At 44.4% G+C, this 18,219-nt stretch overlaps 1 non-coding gene and 1 pseudogene across 1 annotated transcript; both read right to left on the bottom strand.

Annotated features, from left to right (window-relative positions):
* The window catches only part of LOC144102648 (uncharacterized), a 59,241-nt pseudogene that overhangs the window by 19,715 nt on the left and 21,307 nt on the right, over positions 1-18,219 (bottom strand).
* Positions 14,085-14,246, bottom strand: LOC144102868 (U1 spliceosomal RNA). The gene has a single exon (XR_013308247.1). It is a non-coding gene; the product is annotated as a U1 spliceosomal RNA (small nuclear RNA).

Below are 18,219 nucleotides of genomic sequence, written 5' to 3'. Positions count from 1 at the left end.
TTAAAACTCTGAACCGATATGTTTATAAACTTCGCTTGTACCGTCCTCGGCAAGCGACATGGCAAGCCATAGTAAAAGCGCGCTGCAAGAGCACGAAGTGAACATCTCGCATCTGCAACTGAGTAGAGGTCAAGAAAAACTGAAATGGCTCCTTGCAGTTGGTTGGGTAGTGGCAGCTAGGAATTGATGGTAGTATATATCATAATTTCTGCTCAGCATGAAGTTTGCTGCTCGACTTTTTGTCGCAATCCTGTGAGAATTGCGTCCTTAAACGATTCAACTCTGCAGGTGGCTTAGAAACAGACTAAGAATCTGGAGTTATTTGTAGTCTGTAAGTTCGTTGCAGGTTTAAATAATCGACGACATACTCACGTAAGTGGTGCGCACAAAACAACTCCACGTTGTGCGTGACTTTAGAATACTCCGTTTATAAAGCCATTTATATACAAAAACTTATAAGGCGCAAGCTAATATTGTACTTTTTTCTTCAGACTAGTCTGCACCACCCGCTGAGAAATGCGACCAATAGGGTCCTGACCCCACGGCATGGCAAGACTACTGGGGAGGAACCACTACGGCGGTTGATGGTAAGTTTTTATACGTCTGCATTTCGCCACCTTTTTCAATGGGATTTCTTCTTAACAGAGCTAAGCGCTCACTTCACAGATGAGGAATAAAGTTATTTAAACAGCCCTCTCAAGTGGAACTCATTACACACACGCTAATGCGCTCGAGACCTAGAAGGGACAGCTGTGTGATGAGACATTTAACGAAGCAGCGGCGAAAGTGGCTGTCTTACACTGGTCTCGACAGGTACCTGCGGCCAAGGCTCGCATTAACTGCCCCAATCTCAACGGTGAGTAAAATCGTTTATCACAACCGAAGTATCATGCGCAATTCTAAGCTTCTTTATTCTGCCAATACTCTCATTTTTGAGTCCTGTATAACGAAGATTGAATGCCGCAATCGCAATGTGAGGCTGCGCCGGTGTAATAGATTTATAAATCTGTAGTTACTTCACTAAGAGAGATTTGTCAACAGTTTACTCCATCAGGTACCACTATATTTTGTTAATTTTTACTTTACTAGGTTTCACCCGCAGTCATTGTTGGCCCGTGCATTTCGTGGGCCGACGGGAAGCAGCTGGTATGCTGCTGAGAGCCCGTGCAATCGTCAACTTGCAACCCGACACATCTCAGAGAACTTAGTGCTTTGTCTGTGCATATATTACGTCAAGGGCATTACGTATACAGATATTTTATTCAAGCGGTGGTAGACGTGCCGGTAAAGTTGACATTAAATGCGCCAAAAAAAGCTGCAGTGTTTTCTTGTCGAAGCCCCACATTGAGCGATGTATACAGTCAGGCCGGAATGAAAAGCAAACAGCGCGTGCCAACAAAACAAAATATCTTACCTGTGTGCTTGCGCACAAAAAGCCTGATTCATGCATCTTTAAGGGCAAAAGGTCTACCAAAGTATATATTCATAAAATAGTTATAAATTAATATCTGCCTGCAAAGTGGAGAAGTACGGTATATGCGTACTCACGTTTGATTGCGATATGACTTAACATAGCAGTTTTCATGCGCTCCTTTAAAACGGCATCAAGGATGAATCTTGATCCCATTTTCTACTTTATATATTTTTTGGTCGGATTGTTCTTCTGGGAAGCATTTTTGCAACTTATGATCAATAAAAATTTCCACTCAAATTTAAAATTCTTTTTACTTCGCGTTAGTATAGTGCTCCTCAGCTTTGCTTCTACATGTAAAACCTAATCACATTCCTTACATATTTTTTTTTTAATGTATGCATGATGACGCTGTAAGAAAGCACATCAAAGGGTTAGTGGTAAAACTGGCTAGGAGCACTTGCGCAAGGTAATTTATGAAAATTCCTCTTGCACTGCCTTCAACGAAGCTTTGGTTCGTCAGAAAACTAAACAAATTCGCGCTCTCTAAGCGTATTTTCTGGCATGATATAAAACCTACCAACTTTATGGAATGGGTGTCTTCATATTGCAGCTCCTAAACGATGTTGAAACGAGGTGTTCTCTTGCACTTCTTTCATAAGCTACGCAGTCCATATGTAGGAAGATGTCATGAAACTATAGTTTCAGCAGAAACAAAATGCCAACTTTTTTCTCAGAACATTCAGGCTCATGCTTAAATTGTAAAGGCGGCGACAGTGAATAAGCTTAGATAAGCCACTTTTTAAGTGTCTTGAAGCCCGCCTGTAATAATGCGCAGTACATACGCCAGAAAAAAAGCGTTGTTGTGAAGGCATAGTCGTTTCAGGTAGCATAGCACATAATGATGAATTGCCGGTCTTGAGCAGTGCGTAAGCACGCAATATGTGCCGTTAAGTACAAAATGGTGAGGATAGCCAACGAATTAATGAAGGATGTCTTATTTTTTGCTTTCTAGATGTACTGTAAATGACATGCAGATTTTCTAAAAAAGCTGGCTATCTTTTGTTACGTTCCCCCAGCGCAGTGTTTTTGTTTGAATATAGGCCCGAGATGAAAATTGAAAGTTAATTTTTGTAATTAGATATTCAATGGTACTCATCAGTATTTTACAAGCAGCCGACAAGCCCAGAAATGCAGCACAACAAGAATTTCCTCCTTTCAGCTTCCTTTTAAATATTTGTTGACGGCCTATACAGCAGGAGAATGCCGCATCGAAGTTTGAAGTTTATTATAAGTTTATTATAATTTTAACAATACAAGATTGTCATGGCGCCGGAGCAAAAGGCGAGACTATACCCGCCTGACTAGGCCCCTGGCGCCACGAGCACAGCAGACAACAGTGCACAAAAAATGTATACATATATACACATAATACACACATATACATACTTATATATACAATAGACACAATTATACATACAATAAGTCAATGCAACTTAATAGGTATAAATAATGCAAATGAAGAAATAAAGATACAGAACGGCCAAAAGTCAATTATTGGAAAAATATAGTTTTGATTTCTTTTTGAACATTGAAATGGTTGAGGAATCTTCCATGACATCAAATAAAGCATGCTCACTATTAAGTAAATTAGGAATCTGCCACTGTAAAAGCTGATTGCCGTAGTTTGTTCTAGTTTTAACCTTAATAAAGTTTCTAGCTCTTAAGGTGTAGTTAGTTATTGTATTAGTATATATAGAAAAAAAGTTATCACGATTACTTATGTATTCTAAAAATGCTTTTTCGGATAACTTTTGTTTACATAGATTAGTGACACTAAAAATATTGTCCTGGTGAAAGTACTCAGAGGTATGTTCGTACATCGAGAGGTTATGAATAATACGAAGACACTTTTTCTGCATTCGGAATAGAGTTTCCATGTTAGCCCTAGAAGTGAAGCCCCAAATAAGTAGACAATAGTGTAATCTAGAATGAATAGTAGAAAAGTATAACTGACATTAAAGTTTTAAAGGTAACAGCGTGCGATGCTTATTGAGCATATCAATTAATTGTGCTATGCTACGTTTAATGTGGCTTACGTGATGCGTCCACCGTAGATTTTCATGGAAGAATACACGCAAGAACTTGTACTGGGAAACCCTTTCAAGTGGTTGAGATTGAAATATTAAAGAAGATGCGAAATTAACTGGCTTATTAATAGAAGTAAAAACAATATACTTTGTTTTTTAACATTTAGGCTCAACTGATTAGCCGATAACCATGCTGAAAGGGAATCAAACCAGTTGTTAATAAGAGGAATTAGAGTAGAGATGTTATCAGAGGAGAAAAAAAACGTTTGTATCATCGACATATAACACAATATCGGGTGTTTCTGGTATTGCCACGATATCATTGATATAAAGCAGGAAAATCGTAGGACCTATAATGGAACCCTGCGGAACGCCGTACCTAATGTCTGCTAAATCTGATTTTATGCTGTTGATTTCCACAAATTGGGAGCGGTGTGATAGATAGCTACGCAATAAGTCTAAAGCAATGCCTCTAATTCCATAAAAGGGTAATTTGGAAAAAAGTATATCATGTTTAATTGAATCAAATGCTTTATTAAAGCCTAAAAATAAGCCTATTGTGTATTGTTGGTTTTCTATATTGGCAACAATTTTATCACGTATTTCAAGTAACGCAGCTTCAGTGGATTTACCCCTTTGAAAACCATACTTATTCGGGGATATAAGATTATGTTTTTGCATGTGTCCAGTTATTCTGGAATTTAAGGCTTTTTCAATAATTTTAGAAAAACTGGAAGTATGAATATCGGCCGGTAATTAGTAATGCAATCAGTTGCGCTACCTTTATGCAAGACGACAATCCTAGAATTTTTCATGTTATCCGGAAATGTGCCTGTAGAAAACACAATATTTGTTATGTCACAAAGAACATTGCATAATAAATCCGCGACTGCTTTAATCGGTGCTTACTTTAATACCGTCATAACCACAAGAAGAGCTGTTCTTTAAATTGCTAATAATGTGTGCTATTTCTGTAGGTGCTACAGGATGAAGATACATAGTATTTTGCAAACTGGTGTTAATATAGTCTGTAAAGTTGTTGCTAACTTCCGAGTCAAAGGAGCCGAAGCACAAGAACTGCTGATTGAATACTTCAGGGAGGGATTTACCGCTTAGCACTTTATCGCCGTACGCAAGTTCCTGGGGAATGCTATTTTTTTTGTGCCGCAATAGGTCCTTTAGGGTGCGCCAAGTTTTTTTAGGATCATAAAGAATGTCCGTAAATGTGTTAGCGTAGTAGTCAACACGTGACTTTTTTATGTCGGCATTTAGCCTGTTCCTGACCTTTTTATATTGCTTAAGAATTTCTACGTCCTTATATTTCAGGAAGCTGCTAAAGAGGTTATCTCGTGCTTTCATTCTCTTGACTAAGTCGTAGGTAACCCAGGGTTTCCTCGCTTTCTTAAACTTTCTAACAGTTACCAAAGGAAAAGAACGTACGTAAATTTCAATAATTTTCCCGAGAAAACTGTTGTATAAAAGGTTTGAATCAGATTTATTTTTATCTAAAATTTCATTCCTGTTTACAGATGCAATATTTTGACGGAAATTATCTATCGCGCGATTAGTTATCACCCGCGTAGTTTTTGTCGAGTGTTCTATGGTAACCTGTGGAAAGGTGTGTTTAGGAATGAAGCAGAACAAAGGTAAATGATCACTGATCGCACTTACAAGCACTCCCGCTTTCACGTCACTTTCATCATGATTAGTCAGACACAAATCAATCAAGGTTTCACTGGATGCAGAGACGCGAGTAGGCAGAGCAATATTGTTTGAAAAGCCTACATTGATAACAGGTCGACAAATTCATTAACTGATGTGTTAGCAGGTTGCAACAAAGCAATGTTAAAGTCACCCAAAATTACCACAGGCATTTTCAGTGACGACAGAGAATCAAGCAATGTTTCAAATCGACGGAAAAATTCAACCAGAGACCCACCGGGAGGCCTATAAACAACGCCAATTACGAAAGTTCTGCATCTGACAAAAAGAATTTTGTAGTCGGACAACATAGCACAGTGTTCAGCCATTACTTCATAATGAACAGCGCTTTTTATGTATAAAGCAACCCCACCTCCTTTTTTACTACACCTGCTCAGGCATTCAGATTTGTAACCATTGATGTGGATTACATCTTCAGTGGTATTGTACCAAGTTTCCGTAAAGGCCAAAATATCAAACTCAAAGCCTAAGGACATGAGGAATGTGTTTAATTGGTCCTCTTTGTTCCGTAAACTGCGCGTTTAAGTGATAAAAGGAAAAGAACTTCGAGTGCTTATACTTCTCAGAAGCAAAATCACGAAAAGAAACGAAATCGAGATAAGACTTCGAACATGAAAACGCCATGCGGAAGAAAAAAAAATTATCAAACAATGCCTGAAGCGCTAACATTAAACCATTCTCGCGAGGTCACTTTCTTGGCGGATTTGAATGACACTGTCGCCGTTATTCTTTCGTGCAAAAACATGGCCATTATTTTGCCACCCGAAGCAGTACTTCATTTCCTTTCCCTTCGTTTGCGTTAGCCATAAAAGCCTTTTGTTCATCGCAGTTAGATTATCGAAGATTTGCAAGTCTGCTGCTTTCTCCCGAAGACGTGAGCGACATTGCATCCAGCGTTCCTTCAACATGACAGATCGGAAGCGAGCTATCACCACAGGTTTTTTACCAGCACGTGGATGCAGCCGATGAAGGGAATCAAGGTGAGAGTTTGATAGCTCGGGAAGCTCAAGCGTACGTGCCAGACAGTTCATCTTATCAAGAAGGTTTTCATTCTCTTCTTTTTGCATCTCGATGTTTTGTCGGCGGCTCTACTGCTCCAATTCATTTAACTGAGCTTTCACTTTTAGGGCATTTCGAGAAGTTTCAGAAGTTTTGGACTCCAAATGCTCAACACGCTTCCTCAAGGCCACAATTTCAGTACCTTGACTGTCAGTCTTCTTAAGTATTTCGTCGTACTTGTCAGAAAGCATTTGGATAGATGCCTCAATGCCACTGATGCCTTTGACAGCTTCGGACAAGGCGTCCACTTTGGCCACAAGTGGTAGAAGTGATAATACATTGGCATTGAATTGGTTCAGCTTACATTCAAGTCTTTGGCTTTCAGACACATTGGATGAGGCAGCGCCCCTTTTTTCATTTGTTTGACATGTTGCGCACTTCCAAGAATTTTTCAAGGAATCGCCTTTACTGCGAAAAGCAGACCCAGTAACTCCAGAACATTTACCAACATGGTATGAATATTTACAACTTGTACACACAAGGGGTATATCTTCGGGCCGAATGTCTCCATTGCACGCCAAACATTCAGTCATAATAACAGTGGACAGTGATTAACTATAGGCACAGCAGCAGCAGGGGACGCCAAGGGGTTAAGGGCGAGTTCGAGGCAAAATAACACCAACCTGCAACAGTGGCAAAACAGGTGCGTAAGAAGCGATGCTGCGAGCCGTCCACTGCCACTGCTGTGCCCGAAAAGCGGAAAATCCAGGATCAGCCTGTCCTTTTTACGTCGTCGTTCTCAGGTCCGTCACGTGGTAGTAGCTGAAACCGGGGCGGAGGTCCAGATTATCGCCACGATGACGTAATAGCTGGATTGACGGCCGCACGTTGTATTTCTGCAACAGTGGCAAAACAGGTGCGTGAGAAGCGATGCTGCGAGCCGTCCACTGCCACTGCTGTGCCCGAAAAGCGGAGAATCCAGGATCAGCCTGTCCTTTTTACGTCGTTGTCCTCAGGTCCGTCACGCGGTAGTAGCTGAAATCGGGGCGGTGGTCCAGATTATCGCCACTATGACGTAATAGCTGGATTGACGGCCGCACGTTGTATTTCTGCAACAGTGGCAAAACAGGTGCGTAAGAAGCGATGCTGCGAGCCGTCCACTGCCACTGCTGTGCCCGAAAAGCGGAAAATCCAGGATCAGCCTGTCCTTTTTACGTCGTCGTTCTCAGGTCCGTCACGTGGTAGTAGCTGAAATCGGGGCGGAGGTCCAGATTATCGCCACGATGACGTAATAGCTGGATTGACGTCCGCACGTTGTATTTCTGCAACAGTGGCAAAACAGGTGCGTGAGAAGCGATGCTGCGAGCCGTCCACTGCCACTGCTGTGCCCGAAAAGCGGAGAATCCAGGATCAGCCTGTCCTTTTTACGTCGTTGTCCTCAGGTCCGTCACGCGGTAGTAGCTGAAATCGGGGCGGTGGTCCAGATTATCGCCACGATGACGTAATAGCTGGATTGACGGCCGCACGTTGTATTTCTGCAACAGTGGCAAAACAGGTGCGTGAGAAGCGATGCTGCGAGCCGTCCACTGCCACTGCTGTGCCCGAAAAGCGGAGAATCCAGGATCAGCCTGTCCTTTTTACGTCGTTGTCCTCAGGTCCGTCACGCGGTAGTAGCTGAAATCGGGGCGGTGGTCCAGATTATCGCCACGATGACGTAATAGCTGGATTGACGGCCGCACGTTGTATTTCTGCAACAGTGGCAAAACAGGTGCGTGAGAAGCGATGCTGCGAGCCGTCCACTGCCACTGCTGTGCCCGAAAAGCGGGCAGTAAGTGAAAAGCCTTTATTTCGAGTTTAGCGTCGCGAGATCGCCAGTCAGGCATGGCAAGCATGATGGCTGATAGCGTTCCACGCCAAAAACAAGCGTGCAAAAAATTGCCACCACTCTCGCTTGGGTAGCGGTTTCCATCGTCCTGTTTGAGCCGTTGGGCGGGCCTGGGCTGCAGTTGATGGCTGCACCTGACTAGGCCTAGCGTTAGCCCTAGCGTGAAACTTGGTCCCTCACTGCGGAAAAAGTCCCAGAAATCACAGAGAAAAAGGGTCCCATCTCGGAAAATTGGTATCCGCAGTGTTCGCTCGCCGTCTTCTGTCGATTAGGAAGGTTTCCAAGTTCCGCACCGCAAGATATTCGCACGAAGTGGCCGTGGTCGACGGAGCCCATCGACCACACGTCCGCTCCCTACCACTGCCTCGACAGAACTCCCCTGCACTTCACACGAGGGCTTCGAATGACGTCGGCGTCTTTCGAAGCAGATGCAAACCTAATGTTTACCGGAACGCGTAGTTGTAATTTTTGGCACTCCGCGTCGAAAATATTCCTTCCCTTAAGGCGCGGTTTGGGTGTCCACCAATATGTGTTAGCCAGGAGGAATTTACTTTACTAAAAAACAATTTTCATTCCATTTTCTTTGCTTTACTATGTGGTTCGGGTGTCCGCCAAGATATGTTTCTTTTCCTTAAATTGTCCGGGCAAGGCGTCGCATCGAACGGATGATGGCGTTCTGTAGACCCCTTGACAACCCTGCAATACGCTGTCACGTCCCGCTTTTAAAAGACGCAGCATAAGCGCCCTCCAATTTTTTAAATCTTTGTTGTTCACTTCTGTAATATTTTAGCCAGTTATGCCACCACCGTTATCATTATGCGGTTTGCACTTCACACAGGGACTTCGTATGACGTCAACCCCTTTCGAAGCAGTTACGAACCTAATGCTAACCAGAACGCGTCGGACAGTGTTCCCGTTGTTCACACGCGCCTTATCATCTATCATGTGGTTTTGATGCTTGCTTTGTGGTTTTTCGCAAGCCTGGAGTTCTTTGCTAACGACGACGACACCACGAAAATTTCCTTCGATGGTAGCGGTATAAGCTTCGCAGTAACAAAAAAAACGTGAGTAATGCAAAGGTCATAAGAAAAAAAATGCAAGAAAGCGAGCGTGGCCTCTGAACATGACAGTATGCAGCTCACGGAAAGAGAAAAAGCACGGCCTTCAGCTTAGCCAATAACAACGTACTTCGCTTACCCGTCCGCTGCTTGGTGCCACTGAACCTTCGAGCAAAAGCATCGAGGGCAGGTCAGAGTAGTGCGCTTGCTTTAATCGCCGAAATTGCCTGAACAGGAGACGCACTGACGGTACGAAAAGCTGAGGGCCCTGGCTTGGAATGCAATGCGCGCAAGAAAACCAAGCAGCGAGCACTCAAGCATCCAAATATAAACAGCGGCCTGTAATCCTCCCAAGAAACGTATGTGGCGGCAAAGCAACTAAACGTCCTAAACATGTTCCTCAATCCAGGCTCACAAAGAAAATGAGCAAGAAGGATCGCAAAGTTTTTACAGCAGTAACCGCGGTCTATCCCCACATGCAGCTTCTCTAGTGTTACTTATTCATATATGAGAAGTGAATAGCGGACGTACTTGTGGTTCGCAGGAACTGAAGAACTGGCGTTGACCTACGCAGCTGGCACCACTGCCAGTGCACACGTGTAAATCATGGTGTAGATACATGCAACACAACGCAGATGCGACCTGCCAGTTGCCGTGCTCGGTATCGTCACTTCCCTTTCCAAAGCAGCGGATCAAGAAGCAGAGAGATCATGGTTGACAAATAGACGACAGGACTACGGTGGCTAGATTTGAGTAGTAGGACGAAGGCCTCTAGCGCTTCACCTACTGTAACGCGACTAATTAATGTTATTCAACACCAGGTGGCAACAAAGACAGACGAGAAGGCCAGTTTGCGCGTTTAGGTGACGCGGTCACGTGTTCATTCGCAAAACGATGTGCCGTCGCGGCAAGCCTGCAGTTGCAAATAAAATTGCAGGAATAACTTAAACAATTTCGATTTATTATGCCTGCGTCTACATGTTATGTCAATGCGGACCAAACATTATAAATAGACCTTTCCCACCAAGAGACAGTGCAAAGCACCCTGGGAAAGAATGACAAGCTGGACGAGTTGGGTTCCCATATGCTAACAGCGGTGAAAAGCGCGAAAGCCAGGGACAAGAGACAAACAGCACATGCGCCTACTCGGAAATTAAGGTTTGTTAGGTGGAAAGAGATTGAAGAAACAAAAAAAAACGTTTTTCTGCGAATACAGGCGTCACACACACACACAAGAACACACACTCACTCGTAGGAAAGACACAATTCAAGTGATATGCCGGCAGAGATGAGGGATTTCCCTCTAATGCAGCGAAATAGAAGGCTTAATGGCACATTGGTCGCCTAACTTCGCGATGTGAAAAGCTTCCACAGTTTCGCGAGACACTTTATCGCCGTGCTTGAAAACGATACGCGTGTCTTGTAATCTTGGTGAGCAGTCGCTTTTCGCTTAACATCCTCGAAAATGTTCTACCAATTTTGACTCATACCAGTTTTCCGTGCGCCTTTAGCGTTCTTGTAAACGCCCATTCGAGCACCGACCGGCTTGGACCTGTTGCAAGACAGCGGAACGATGTACACAATGCCAACCTTGCGCTCGACGAACTTGTATTTGTGTATTTATGCCGTACACCGCCATCTTCCATCTTACCTCGTGACACTTCATCCACTTCGTTCTGATTAGATAATGACGTCATCAGTGAGCCTGCTGTAATATCTGATGCTTTCAACAAATATTTTAACTCGGTGTTCGTTCCGGATAACAACGTCATTCCGCCACTCACTAATATAATTTCTCCTCCAGCAATCAGTGATACTGTCATAAACACTGATGGCATCCTAAATCTTGTATTAAACCTCGACGTTAAGAAATGTACCGGCCCAGATGGAATACATAATGCGTTCCTGGTTCGTTACTCCATGTGGTCTTCGAAATATCTGACCATCATATTCAACAAGTCCTTATCATCCGCTACAGTTCCTTCTTGGAAATTAGCCAAAGTTCTCCCTCTTTTCAAATCTGGTGATAGACAGTGCTTGTCGAACTACAGACCAATTTCATTGACATCACAGTCATGCAAAATATTGGAACACATCATTCATAAACACATCATGCTTTTTCTTGAATCCAATAATTTGCTATCTAACTTTCAGCATGGGTTTAGGCGCGGTTTTAGTACGGTAACACAATTAACAGAATTTGCTCATGATATATTACATAACCTCGATGTCGGTAACCAAGTTGATGCCATTTTTATAGACTTCTAGAAAGCATTCGATACTGTTCTACATTCCAAGCTTCTTGCTAAACTAAATGCTATACTAAACAATCCTCACTTGGTTGATTGAATTTCTAGCTTTCTCTCATCTCGTTCCCAGTTCGTATCCTATAATTCTTCTCATTCTACTGCTGTTGATGTAACGTCAGGTGTGCCTCAAGGCTCCGTCCTTGGACCACTACTCTTTTTAATATATATAAATGACTTGCCGCATAACATTTCTTCTAACATTCGTCTTTACGCTGATGACTGCGTTTTATACGAAGTAATTAATGGCCCTAATGATCTTCGTCACCTCCAAGAGTCATTTGCTATGTTTTGTAGTTGGTGTAGTACCTGGCAAATGAGAATTAATTTCGACAAAACCGTCCTCATGTCTTTTTGTAACAAATCTTCCGTTTCCCATTTTAGTTACTCTTTCAATGGCCGTGTGGTGGATAGGGTCTCGCAGTACAAATATCTTGGTGTCATATTCACGCATAACATGTCTTGGTCTAAACACATTGATTACGTATGTAGTAAAGCACTAAAAAAACTAGGTTATCTATGACGCACGCTACCCAATTCACCAAAAGACACAAAGCTACTGTTGTATAAATCTCTAATCCGCCCTGTTCTTGATTACGCAGCTGTAGTGTGGAACCCGTACAAGCAATTCGAAATTAAAATGTTAGAAGCAGTCCAGAAGAAAGCTGTCTGCGTTTTATATGTCATCGTTATGATCGCGATTTCTCACCCTCTTCTACACTTCTCTCATTGAATTTAACCACGCTGTCTGTCCGTCGCCACACTGAATCATTAAAATTCTTACATTGTGTCGTCAATTCCTCAGTAAGGCTGTCAGCTAACCACTACATTAACTTTGCACTATTATCATCTACAAGAAGTCATCATGAGCTTAATTTAATACCGTATTTTGCGCATGCTAATTTGTTCAAATTCAGTTTTTTTCCCCGTTCAATAGAAGCCTGGATTTCTCTACCCGGGTCCATTCGTTCTTGTCCATTTCAAAACTTTGTAACTGCCGTTGAAGACGCATAATAGCTGTGTATTCTTACCCTGTCGTTAACAGTTCCTTTCTTGTTTGATATTTCATTTGTGATTTTAACTTTTTGTAGTGCTCACTTTGTACATTTTGCTGCATTTTGTTTCCTTGCATTTTTGTGTGTTTTCCCACTCCTGCCATAGCGCATATAATTGCGCTGCAGTATGTATAAATAAATAAAAATAAATAAAATAAGATTTTCTGGCGCCCTCGTTTTGTGCTTTTGTTTCTAGAATCGAACAAACACGCTCAAATTTATCAGGAGCACAGAAAGGGATCCTAACATCAAACCTATAGCAGTCCATCTTAAGCCCATGCGCGAACTTATGCACATACGGAACAACAGCCAATTTCGGCGCAACCTGCTCGCCTCGCTGCCTGTTTACGTGAGGCATTTTTTTACATTTACTTAGCCAGGAGTGACATGCAGAAAGTAGGAGCAGATCAGGGAATCCAGCTTGGCTGAGACGAGATGCTTGCATGACAAAACTGTTATTCATTTCACGTGCGCACAACACAACCGCGAGAGGGAAGCGAGGGAGAGGGAAAGGCAACCTTTGCTATTTTCCTCTTCGCCAATTTGGAATGGCCGGTCTCAAAATTTAATATTGGCTTAACTGACCTCACGTGCTTCATTATCGATGGCATATGTCGGGGCTAGCAAAAATCTTTTCCATCCATTTTAGTATTAATTTAATAAAAACCGCAACCACCGCCACCAGTTGGATACCAACGCCACGTACATGAAAGCGAGATTGCGGTCTCCACTGGCCCACAGATCCGGTTGTGCGCAGTTCCTTTCTTGAAAATGAACGGCTTTTGCGTAGTTCTAAAAGAAAATGAGTTCTATGAACGGTGCCGACTCACTAGTTTTGTTTCGTTTTGAGGAAAGTAAATGGCACAGTAACCGTCTCACGTATGTCGGTGGACACCCGTACCGCGCCGTAAAAGAAGGGATAAAGGAGGAAGGCATCGAAGAAAGAGAAAACTGAAAATTTAAAGTTGGAACTTGAGGAAAGGCGCGGCGCTGCGCAGCGGCGGAACACCTGCGGCTAGGTGCTGCTAGTGGAGCATACGCAGAAGGGGCTAGGGATCGAGAGAGAGAAAAATCCGCGGCGAGGCGCGCTTTGTAACGTAATGTGCTTCCTCGGGCACCTCCACGGCGACATCGCAAGTTCGCGGCCAGTAAAGCCTCGCTTTAAAACAGGTGGCTGCGTTTGATATGTACACATCTGAACTTTCGTCAGCGATGAACGTTTTGCCAAAATCTTAAATTTCAGTCGTCGCCAGTCCCCATCCACGGCGAGTAGGCCTAACGAGTCCACAGGATTCGTGTGGGCGAGTTCCGCGATTGTGGAGACCAAAACTAACATTTATTGACCAACGCTTACTTCGAAGGATTGGAGTATTGTAACTCGCGACAAGCGCGTTTTTTTGCCATTATTTGAGACGGCCGGTAGCAGTCGTCGGAATCACTTGTGGACCACATATCGGGGTGTTTTAATTATGTAATTTGTTGCTATACGACTAGCAATGACTACCAACATGGAAATTAACTTTTAAGCTTTTAAGTCTTTCTTTTGATTTTGTCATGGCAGGGGCTGGCGCGGACGCCAAGCCCCACTACCAAAAATTACATGTCCCATCTGCCCCAGTTAGGGGTAGTGGCGCGCTTCAGCCAACCGAAGTGCAGGGGTAGGCCTCAGCACAGGGCGCCGGCCTTCATGATCGCCGGTGACCCGACACCAGGTAAGTATGCTGGCAAATGCACTGGTGAACGTACGCCATGCTAGGCGTCCCAAGATCTTGCGTCAGTGAGAAAAGCGCTTATTGTGGCTTTTCTGACACCAAGCTGAAAATCCTTCCGCTGAAAGCCAGCTACTGAACACACTACAACGGTACGCAGAAATTTGTAATTCAGGTTTGGGGAATGGATCTAATATAAAGTCATTTCATATAAATATTACGGAAGGAAACGCAGGGGTCGAATACGCAAAGGGGATGCATTCATATGCTCTGGCCCATTGCTTTATGATCTGCTGTCTTGCGAAATGGCGCAGTATCAGTCACTATCCTCTCTTCCTGTCCCCTCAGCTCTTTCATTTCATTTCTCCATTCTGCCTGCTGTCCTTTATTTCCGCTGCCCTAGCTCAGGTGCTTCAGTATCGATGGCAGATGCAGGGGCTTGCAAAAATCTTTTCCTTCCTTTTTACTATTATTTTTAATGAAATCACTACCACCACCACCGCTGTGGTGGTTCAGTTGGCTATCGAGCACGTTTGCTGCGCATGAGCTAGCAGGATCGCACCCAGGCTGAGGCGGCCGTATTTTCATAAGCAATAAGGAAAAAATGAAAATTTGGTTTGAGGAAAGCAAATGACAAAGTAACTATCTCACGTATCTCGGTGGACACTCGAACCGTGCAGTAAAGAAAATGATAGAGGAGGAGTAAATGTACAAAAAATTGGTTGAATACTAGTAATATTAAATTGTTTTTGGAGAAAAGAAATGGCGCAGTGTCTGTCTCGCATATCGTTAGACACATGAGCCGCGCAGTAAGAAAAGGAATACAGGAGGGAGTGAAAGAAGAAAGGAAGAGAGAGGTGCCATTGTGGAGGGCTCCGGATTAATCTCAACCACCCGGGGACCTTTAACATGCCCTGACATCACACAGCACACGGGCGCCTTAGCGTTTCGCCTCCATCGAAACGCCGCCGCCGCGGTCCGGTTCGATCCCGAGAACTCCGCGTCTGTAGCCGAGCTCCCTAACCACTGAGAATTGCTTTTGAAGCGAAAAGTGAAAAGAGGTCAAACGCTAAGGCGGCCGTGTGCTGTGCGATGTCAGTGCACGTTAAAGATCCCCAGGTGGTCGAAAATATTCCGCTGCCCTCCACTGCGGCAACACTTTCTTCCTTTCTCCTTTTACTTCCTCTTTAATCCCTTCCCTTATGTCGCGGTTCAGGTGTACCACGATATATGAGGCAGATACGGCGCCATTTTTTCCCCAGAAACCAATTATTATTATTATAAACGAAAACCTTCACTACGCAAGTCAACACCGCGCTTCGAGCGAGCCGGAGTGCGTAGTAACAAGAATGACGTCACGCACGCCGCAGGTGGCCGCCGCCGACTCTTTCTCTCTAGCTCCCTAGTGACTACTGCGCATGCGCCACTAGTTTCACTGAGCCACAGTTGTTCCCCTGCTCTTTTTCTTTTTTTCCTTCCTCCTTTATTCCTTCCTTTAAAGCGCGATTCTGGTGTCTACCGAGATATGTGAGACGGTTACTGTTCCATTTCCTTTCCTCAAAAACCAAACAAAACAAGTGAGCCGATGGCGTTCATAGAGTTCTTTGGGGTTGACAACTTTGCAAGGGACGTTGATTTTCCTTGAAGCAAAGGCGCAAACTGGCTCGGTGGCTCAGTGGAGACCTGAATGTCGCTTCCATATAAGTGGCTTGGTGAACTGAAAAAGCCTACTTTGATTGCGTTCCGCACACTGGATAGGCAGCGCGCCCTTCCTACCACCCTGGGAGGCGGAATTCAGCGCTAATGCATTCTGGCCACATCTCGCTCTCTCGCCATCGCCACATGTATCAATACACGAATGAGGCGTCCGCATATCCTCGGAGCCACTTATGCGTCTTTCCTTTCCTCAAAGCCATCGCCGTTTAGAACAATGTCAACGCCAACGCCAAAGAACACAGTGAACGCCAACATCTTTCGCTTTGTATATCCATGATTAGCTAAGCTAATCTACATTATTTTTTGTTCTATATGGGACTCCAGCGCATGTTGAAGCACCACATCGTTGAAACAGACTAAAGCTTTCGTCTGCTGTGTCCCCAACAGCATATTTTAGCATTTTCAGTGTTTACGATGTTATATATGCTGCGTAGATAAAACTGAGATTTTGTTCCGGCATATACTGGATACCCGCCGCGGTGTCTCAGTGGTTAGCGCGGTCGGCTACTGATCCGGAATTCCTGTTCAAACCCGGCCGCGGCGGCTGCGTTTTTATGGAGGCAAAACGCTAAGGCGCCCATCTGCTGTGCGATGTCAGTGCGCGTTAAAGATCCCCAGGTGGTCGAAATTATTCCGGAGCCCTCCACTACGGCGCCTATTTATTCCTTTCTTCTATCACTCCCTCCTTTATCCCTTTCTTTACGGTGCGGTTCAGGTGTCCGCCGATATATGACACACCACTGCGCCATTTTCTTTCTCCAAAAACCAATTATTATTATTATTATTATTATTATTATTATTATTATTATTATTATTATTATTATTATTATATACTGGTTTAAAGGAACTGAAAACTGCTTTTTCGGGAGAGGAAATTACGCAGTAACAGCCTCACATATCTCGGTGGACACCCGAACCTTGCCGTATGGGAAGGCATAAAGGAGGGAGTAAAAGAAGAAAGGAGGAAAGAGGTGCCTTAGTAGAGGTCTAATCATAATAATTGGTTTTTGGGGAAGGAAATGGCACAGTATCTGTCTCATATATCCTTGGACAGCTCAACCGCGCCGTAATGGAAGGCATAAAGGAGGGAGTGAAAGAAGAAAGGCAAAAAGAGGCGCCGTAGTGGAGGACTCCGGAATAATTTCCACCACCTGGGGATCTTTAACGTGCACTGACATCGCGCAGCACACGGGGCCTTAGCGTTTTTCCTCCATAAAAACACAGCCGCAGCGGTCGGTTTCGAAGCCGCGAACTCCGGATCAGTCGAACCCGACCGCGGCGGCTGCGTTTTTATGGAGGAAAAACGCTAAGGTGCCCGTGTGCTTTCCGATATCGGTGGAGGACTCCGGTTCGTTTTCTGAGGAAAGGAAATGGCGCAGTAATATTCTCACATTTCGGAGATACCAGAATCGCGCTGTAAGGTAAGAGAGGAAGGTTGGAGTGAATGAATAAGAGTAATAATACTTGGTGTTTGCAGATTGAGCGAGTTAAAACTTTATTAGATCTTTCAAGGGTTTCGCGGTGATGAAGACTCCGTCGTCATCTCTGGCGCTGGCGACTTGAGGCTTCTCGTCAGCAAGGGTGGGGCTCTATTCCAAGGCTCCACTGAGTCGTGCTGCATCATTCGCGTGCTGCACTAAGGCCCTTTGGGTCGTGAGCTCGCCGCTGGTGAGCCGACTCTCCCATTGCTCCTCACTCGGGTGTTCGTGTTGGTTGAATGCTTTATTGCGTTCGCACTCCCATGTGATATGGCAAAGTGTAGGTGTGGCACCGCACCAAGGGCAGGTGGCTCTGTATTGCGTCAGGAACATCTTATTAAGTATGTGCAGGTTAGGAAAGGAGTTGGTCTGTAACCTGCGCCAGCCGGTCGCTTCCTCCTTTGTTAGGGCTTTGTGTGGAGGTAGATATCTAATTCTAGCTCCCCTATGCAAGTTCAAGGTCTCTGCGTATCCCCCCTCACAAGCCTGCAGGCGGAGCTCCGGAGCATTTGACTGCCCTGCTTGGAATGCGTTACCTCGAGCTAGCTGTCGGCCCTTTCGTTTCCCCCTATGCCCGCGTGGCCGGGGATCCAGATTACTTTAGGCCTGGGTTTCTCCTCGGCGGAGTGTACCCCGCTGAGTATTCAAAGGGCTGTTCTGCCGATCCTGCCCCTTGTGTAGTTCCTGCACGTCTCCTTTGAGTCCGTCAGTATGTTGAGAGATCGGCCCGTTCTGTAGCCTTCTGCTGCCGCCAGCGCAATGGCAATCTCTTCTGCCTCCGCTGTGCCGA

Source organism: Amblyomma americanum, chromosome 8 (genome assembly GCF_052857255.1).
Source record: "Amblyomma americanum isolate KBUSLIRL-KWMA chromosome 8, ASM5285725v1, whole genome shotgun sequence".
Taxonomy (NCBI): Eukaryota; Metazoa; Arthropoda; class Arachnida; order Ixodida; family Ixodidae; genus Amblyomma; species Amblyomma americanum.
Note: the sequence above shows the minus strand (reverse complement) of the source record. Positions and strands in the feature narration are given on the sequence as shown.